The sequence below is a fragment of the Strongylocentrotus purpuratus genome, unplaced genomic scaffold (genome assembly GCF_000002235.5).
Source record: "Strongylocentrotus purpuratus isolate Spur 01 unplaced genomic scaffold, Spur_5.0 spur5_scaffold_6, whole genome shotgun sequence".
In the NCBI taxonomy this organism is placed as follows: Eukaryota; Metazoa; Echinodermata; class Echinoidea; order Camarodonta; family Strongylocentrotidae; genus Strongylocentrotus; species Strongylocentrotus purpuratus.
This window is the reverse complement of record NW_022145612.1, coordinates 50,198,887-50,206,386: the sequence shown is the minus strand read 5'-3', so window position 1 is coordinate 50,206,386 and position 7,500 is coordinate 50,198,887. Positions and strand designations below refer to the sequence as shown.

Below are 7,500 nucleotides of genomic sequence, written 5' to 3'. Positions count from 1 at the left end.
AGGGTAAATACTTGAAATAATTCTGTGTGGAGGAGGTTCCGGGGCTGGGACTGTGTGGGAGTGTCCTCATTAAATGTAAAGTGCCCTTGATCAAATGATGCACATTAGGATGAACTAGTTTCATTCCCACTCCACACTACAGTACATCAAAGTCAAGAGATGGGAGAGTGGATAATATCGGAGGGAATTTTTTTAGAAAAGAAGACAAAACAATATATCGTCTGTTTGGAGCCAGAAGGGTGGTAACTGAAATCTTTTACACAGGGTTAATGCCCTTCTACCTCTAAACACACAATATCATTATCGACTATTATATGTGGTAACTCCTACTCGTAAACTTCAAAACAGGATTAACATTCTTCTGACTCTCAAAAGACAAATATTCACCAGCACATCAGTAGCCTGTACATGGCTTGACACCGACAGCAAAGAAGAAAAATCTCTGCTTTTGATTAATCTAACCTCATCTTGACATGGTATGACTAATTATCAACATAACTGTGGCTAGTATACGTCCCCCTTGAAGAGTTATTCAAATAAAAATCATCAACTTCTTCAATAGTGGTCGTCGCTAGGAATGTTCTTGTTTTGAGAAGAAGAAAAAATGTCTTTGAGAAGCAGTGAAGTGGACAGACATTGCCAGACTTGTGAATCATCACCCTCACACAATAAACGTGATTATCTTTCATTTTGCACTTTGTATTATGTTCTGAAGGTCAAGTGTCACCAGACATCACACACACACACAAATAGTCCTTCATCTTATTATTCTGATCGGATGGTGTATGGACAGGGTGGTAAGCAAGTGGCATTGGTTGTGCATACTAAGTAAGTGCACTAGAATGCACTTTGCATGTTTGGCCTACATTAACAATTCCTCTTTTGGGGCTTTTTCGGTATTTGCTCCCTCCCCCCTCCACCGCACCATGTACAGTACTAAAATACTGTAAGACGTTGTAATTAATTATATATTAAAATGCTTTCGAAAAACATGGAAGGCATAGGGCACTTTTGCTCGAAAGACGTTAAATAGCCACATACTGTACGTCACCAAAAATCCCTAAATTTCTCTTTTGGATAAAATTTCTTTTGTTGCTGGATCTTCAGAGTCCCTAAATAGTATAACAAAGAGTAGAAAGTGAAAATGAATTCGCCAAATTTGCCAAACATTTTAAATAAAATGCAATTTCTGTAGTAAAATAATTATCATCATCACAAGGCAATTTCAAGGTATCATCTGTTTGGAACCAGAAGGGTGTTAACTCATATACCACAACACAGAGTTAATGCCCATCTCACTCTGAACAAATAATATAGCTCAAAACATTTAAGAGTGGAAGTCTTGATCTTCCCTTCATAAAGTTCTTTAACCCAGCGTGTATTCCACTGATCATACACCAATGCAAAAGAGCAATGTCAACAGAGTATGTGTACACACAAGAGCAAAACAAAAACATTGCCAGCCATAACATCTCAAGTAGATGAGAACTTATCAGGGGACAATCTCGATTCGGTGTAGTAGGAAGAGTAGCATATTTCTTTCTAATAATTTTCAACTCTGAGATGGGGGGGGGGGGGGGGGGGGGGGGGGGGGGGTCAGGGTCAGGAGGCAGGCAGCTAGTGAGAATATCCTCGGGGCTGGGTTTATTTATGATGATAAACTGATAATGGTGTGATGGTCAATAACTAGGGAGCCACAGCTGTGTTTTGTATAATAATTATAACAAGCTTATACATGACCAGTTCCCAGAATTAATTAAAGGATTATTACGGTGGTTGGTTATTATGATGGTGGGGTATCATGGTGGTGGGTTATTACTGTGCTCTTTGTCTGTAGAAAATGAAATTCATATTCCACAATGAAATCACTTAATTATCTAAGAAATTGCAGCAAGATTATGTACTTGAGTGTATTTTATCTGCTCAGAGCCTGATTATTTAGGGTTAAAGCTAATATCGAGCTCTGGTATGGGAATCGTTTGTCAAAGAGAGAACATGGCTACAATTCATTCTGGATTGTTTGTCCTGCAGTAGATTTTTTTTTTTTTAACCAGTAAAATAAACACAAACTTACAAAAAAATTGCTGGAAATCATCTGCAATAAAAATCATAACTCTTGTTTGCGCATAATGACCTGTGTTATGCACATGGTGTCGGGCCTACTACCTCCAATTTCCTTATCTTTCTATGCTCATTACTCAGCCCCTATACATTTTCTACCAAAAATTGTTTGCACGTGTCATTTATTGGTAATCTTGAACATTCAGTGTGAGTTTTGTTGGATTCTGTAAGAATTTATTTTTCTAGTATTTCCAGAACTCAAGCTCATCTTTAACACCCGCCTGGCTCTCAATAGATGACATACACGCACTGGCGGATGCACTAGAAAACACTCAATTAACCTTCCCAATGCTTTGCCAGCTTCATCATGGTAACTGTAATACGAGCATCAGCACATATACAGTATGTGTCGTCATCATAACAGAAATATAAATATCTCACTAAAGTCACTATCATGAATGTAAAAGGAAAGTAAACAGTGCACAGAGATTTAAACACTTACTTATTGGTCCCTCACAAACAAGTATTCAACAATCAATGATATACCATAATACAGATATGGCAACCAATATATTCCACACACAAAATGCCCACAAAGAAATACTACCTGTTAAGAAATCTGACTGCCTGATATAAAAAAAAAACTTGCATATATCTTTCTTTTGACAATTCCAAAGTCCTTCAAACAGTCATAAAATGTGGATAATACACCAACACATCCAAGGACTCATACACCAACAAATTCATATCTTAAAATAAACAAACAAACAAACACGAAATGGAGATAAAATGCATCAAAGTGCATGAACTCTTCATAAGTCTACCTTGTATTGATATTAAGCAAAGGTCTGCATTCGGTATAACCCACACAGCTCGGATTCAGTTCAGTACTCAACGCTGTTTAGAGCAATTATCGTATCATTTATCACGAATTCTCACAATAAGATAATAAGGGGCACTTAGTTCACCGATATTCTTTCTCCATGCAAGGCCGACACTGACCTGCACTCCTGACCTTATTGTTTGTCTTGCGAATCTCACAAACAAACAACAAACAAGAATGTCAGGAATGTAAGCAAGTTCTACAGTTGTCATGATTACCCTCAACGAAATGAATACACATGTATTGTTTGGTGTGAAAATGTCTGTGAAATAGATGTAAATAAAGTGAAGAATGAATAAACATTAGTAAAGAAGGCAAAGAATGAAATCACAATTACAGATCTATAGAAATTTTTTATCAAAATACTCTGGAATTCACCATTATATCTTTTTGCTTTTTTACCATTCCATATCTTTTAAAACTATATTTAGTTTTTTTTTTCCTTACCTTTAGTAACTGCTTATCCGACACCAAACCACAGAGAGGTGAAGTGTAACTGCAGGCTAGGCTTACACGATCTGAAAGAAACAAATGAATAAGAGTAAAATGTACATGTGTGTATAAGGAAGTGACAATATATAAATAGGACTAACATTTTAAAGTGCACTTGCAACGGAATACTTTATTCCTATTACGTGAGGTTTCTTGGATGGTTTCCGAACTAGATCCAATGGCTTAATGATGTAATTGGATATATACGATTCCTGAGCCATGAATTATGTGGCAAGCAAGAAGAGATACATCATGGGGAAGAGGGATGATCTGGACATAGATACTGGGAATGACATTATTTCTTCCATGCAGATCGACTATCTTGATAAGACCGCTGAACCTGACAATGATGATGATGATGATGATGATGATGATGATGAAGATGATGATGATGATGATGATGATGATGATGATGAAAGCGGAAGTAATGATTATAATGGTAATGATGGTAATGATGATGATGATGATTATGATGATTACGACTATTGGTATCAATATCAACTTTCAAGATACAAAACACCTTTAGCTATTAAAAAAGTCTGTAGATACATATATCATATCTGTGACAGCAATGTGATAAATTTGACAAAAGTTGAATTCAAAATAATTTCCATTTATCTGTCTCTTCTGAAAAAAGATTTTACAACCAAGGTGTTATTAGACAGAAGCTCCTTGCATCTACAAAAATATCAAAATCAAGGAATCAGAAAACCACCATGGACCAACTCTAACGTTGCTATTGGTTCTCAGCAAACCTACAATGCCTCTCCATCAATCTGATTCACACCAGTTTCACACCAAATCCATGTTGTTTCAATCAATGTCCCTCCTCCCCCATATTGACAAGTTTGTTCTAGACCTCCCTTTTGGTAGGACTCCCTCTTTGGTTACATTCACGACCTTGTTGATTACATTCATGACTCATGTGTTGAAGTAATCCTAGCTCTACTGTCCATTATCTGCCTACCTGCCCCCAATCCATCATCAGATTTCTCTCTCAAATTCCTCACATTCCACCTCTCAGAGATGGTTATTACCTGTCGTTAAGCCAAACCCAGTCCCTTTTCAACGTTGATGCATATGGCATTGGGGTAAATTTGCTGTTTCAAGTAGGTTTCACTTCAAGATAGATTTATCAATAGAGGTTTTCATTTCAAATTAAATTGTTGGAATATCAAAAAGATGCTATTTTTAAGTATGTCACATAATGTTGATGCATGTGATATGGGGTAAATATGCTGTTTCCAGTAGCTTTCACTTCAAAGTACAATTATTTGTGTAGGTTTAACTTAAAAAAAGAATTACTTGAAAGTTCAGAAGATGCAATTTTGTAGTGCGCCACATTCTGGTGGATCCATCATAGACTACCCCCCCCCCCTCTTTTTTTTCTATTCAGAACACTTACATTTCCTTCCCATATTGATAAGTGTATTTCTAGATCAACAACTCCTCTCTCAAAAATTGCATTTTCATGCAGCAATATATTATGTCTGTTAGACATTTTCATACTTTTGACTTTTAGCTTGAATATTATGCAGAGGGAGTCTACTATTTTGATATATTTGAACGATTCTGTGTATTCTATCTAGATTCAATATGACTGACCACGTGCCGTCATATACTAACATAGTTTGGATAAATCATTTCCCGCTTTCACTGGTTAGAAAGTGCAAGTCCGAATGATCGCGAAGACGACAAGAGCTTCTAATCCCCTCCAAATCTCTATTTACCCCTCCTTGAATCCCCAGTACATGCCTGGAGGAATCCTAGCGCTAAGTGCTTTGACAGATTGCCAGATTAATCTTCATAGAAAGCAGCGGCACCTCAATTATGTCTATCCACACCAATGTATCATTTCCAAGTCTGGAAGACCCAAGCTCTGCGTCAATTAATCAAGCCAGATGCACAAGTAAAGAGATTGGGGGTTGCCAACTTAGTGGAGTCCGTGCTGGTGAAAATGTTAAGGAGCACAATTGGATTGGACGCAAAGCTTGTTAACATCATGCTACTGGGAAATCAGCATTTGTCCAATGGCCAGCGGCAAGCAAACTTATCAAATAGACAGCCATTATAAAGCTTTGCAATAACTATTATATTAGAGGAAATATTGCACTTTAATGAGCAACCTGATTTAATACAACAACATTTGTTTCCATTTTATTGATGATCTGAATTAGGCTTGAGTCGGTACGGTCGATCACACCGGGACCCGACCGTTGCCGTCGGGTCCCGGTTTCGTTTTTTGAGAACCGGCGCTCCGAAAAAAATAATGAAATATGTAAGAAATTGCAGTTTTGCACACCACTAAAATCAATCCACTCTAAAACTTAAGTATTTAATTGTTACCAATCGTATTCTAGCTCATCCAGAATCAATCCGAACTGCTGATATAAATATGGGTTGCAAAGCAGTTCGCCCCATGGGGTTGTTGTTGCCAGCTGCTAGCTAGCTACTGTACTGGCCGGGTCTCTCGGCAGAATTAATAAATCAGGTTGAAAGAAACATTAATGTTTGAATAATAAAACGACTTTCTAAAAAGTACTTCTTTACAACATACCGATCGAATAATTTTTAAAAGACAAAATATATATTTTTTCTTTGATTTTGAACACCGCATGCTTCTTTTAAAAGCTGAAAATGACTTGGTAATCACAAGAAGTTTCGATACGGATAGCTGTTGCAATGCAAGTTCAGACTAGTCTCGGAAAAATGCGCAGTGCTCCTTGTTAGCTATAATGCGTGCCAGAACGAACCCAAACAAAGATGTGATCGTAACGAGAAAAAAATCATTAAAAACTACGAGAGCACAATTGGAAAGACAACTACTCAAAATTATCGTAAGCAGTTACATAACTTGGAGGAAGAATACAATAGTTGTCCAAGAAAAGCCACATAAATAGTGATATTTAATGAGTTACTATAGGTACAATCATTATCGGAAGGGCCTGCTGCAATATATCTAAACGTGTTTAAATTGAACACGAGGCAAATACCGCCCTCTACGGTAAAAAGCAGTATAATAAAGGATTCGAGTATTTGCAGCAGGCCCCTTGCGATAAAAATGTACCCAGTTACTCCTCGATTATCACAATTTCTGTGGCATTTCTTGGGCGATTATTGAATTCTTTGTCCAAGTTATGTATCTGATTATGGTAATTTTGAGCAGTATATCTTTCCAATTGTGCTCTCGTAGTTTTTAATGATTTTTTTCTCGTTACGATCACGTCTTTGTTTGGGTTCGTTCTGGCACGCATTACAGATAACGAGGAGCACTGCGCATTTTTCCGAGACTAGTCTGAACTTGCCTTGCAACAGCTATTCGTATCGAAACTTCTTGTGATTACCAAGTAATTTTCAGCTTTTAAAAAAAAGCATGCGATGTTTAAAATAAGAGATAAATATTTATTTTTGTCTTTAAAATATTATATGATCGGTATATTGTACAGAAGAATTTTTTAGAAAGCCGTTTTATTATTCTAACATTCATATTTTTTGACCAGATTTATTCAACCTGCATAAATCAAAATGGCGGCTCGATTGTAGTCTTTATATTTTTGCTCGAGTTTTTTTACTTTGAGAGGCACGATAATGGCACTAAACATCGCCAATCATGGATTAATATAATGTCAAATGGAAGAATATACCAATCTGTGCCGAGGTATGCATGTGTTGATTTATTTGACTGATAAAAATGTCACTTTTAAGGGACATACTGATGATATGCGCTTTTTATAGAGGCAAGTGACAAATCCCGCGAGCTGATTTCGGGACACCGGGTCCCGACCGGTGCAAGGCCGTCGGGACCCGGTTTATGAAAATCCCGACATGACTCAGGCCTAATCTGAATTCATTAAACATCATCAGTCTGTATAGAATTTATAAGTAAATATTCACCTAGGATCCTAAAATTTTGGCCCAAAGAGACAATATTTTCTATTCCTTCTTCAGACTCACTCTATAACTATTAGAGATGTATGGAGGATACCACCAAAACAAATAATTACCGGTACGAAAATGTAATTTTTTTTCTTCAGTAATATAAATGTTTCCCCTCAGTAATGAAA

At 36.9% G+C, this 7,500-nt stretch overlaps 1 long non-coding RNA gene across 1 annotated transcript in view; it reads right to left on the bottom strand.

Moving 5' to 3' along the window:
- The window catches only part of LOC115919227, a 61,632-nt gene that overhangs the window by 11,539 nt on the left and 42,593 nt on the right, over positions 1-7,500 (bottom strand). The window contains exon 3 of the long non-coding RNA XR_004061755.1: positions 3,392-3,462. This is a non-coding gene — a long non-coding RNA (uncharacterized LOC115919227). The remainder of the gene's footprint in view (positions 1-3,391; positions 3,463-7,500) is intronic.